The sequence below is a fragment of the Penaeus monodon genome, chromosome 30 (assembly GCF_015228065.2).
Source record: "Penaeus monodon isolate SGIC_2016 chromosome 30, NSTDA_Pmon_1, whole genome shotgun sequence".
NCBI classification, from domain to species: domain Eukaryota; kingdom Metazoa; phylum Arthropoda; class Malacostraca; order Decapoda; family Penaeidae; genus Penaeus; species Penaeus monodon.
The window spans coordinates 32241627-32241943 of record NC_051415.1 but is presented as its reverse complement, the minus strand read 5'-3'; the positions used below and the strand labels follow the sequence as shown (position 1 = coordinate 32241943).

General features: G+C 35.6%; 1 protein-coding gene across 4 annotated transcripts in view; it reads right to left on the bottom strand.

Moving 5' to 3' along the window:
* LOC119592718 (zinc finger and SCAN domain-containing protein 2-like) overlaps window positions 1-317 on the bottom strand; it is a 34693-nt gene that overhangs the window by 27775 nt on the left and 6601 nt on the right. The gene's annotated exons all lie outside the window — the stretch shown is intronic.

Sequence of the window (317 nt, the reverse complement as noted above, 5' to 3'; positions counted from 1 at the left end):
CCAATCCAACGGGTAAACTTGTAAAAAAAAAATATATAGATATAATTTTTTTCTATTACACAATAAAATGTGTAGTTACATATATGCATAGGTATCTCTATGTTACTTATTTAGAGGTTACTTTCTAATACATCATAATATGGTGTGTGACAGAAAATATCTAGGGATTAGTTGTAGGAAAGAAACTGTACAGCATCACACTCCCTATGTTTACTTCACAAAGGTGGGAAAAATGGGCGTGTCATTGGCTCAGGCACAAGAGGCTCAACTAAGGGAGTGAGACTATGGATATGGTATCATGGGGTGTGGCTGAAGGA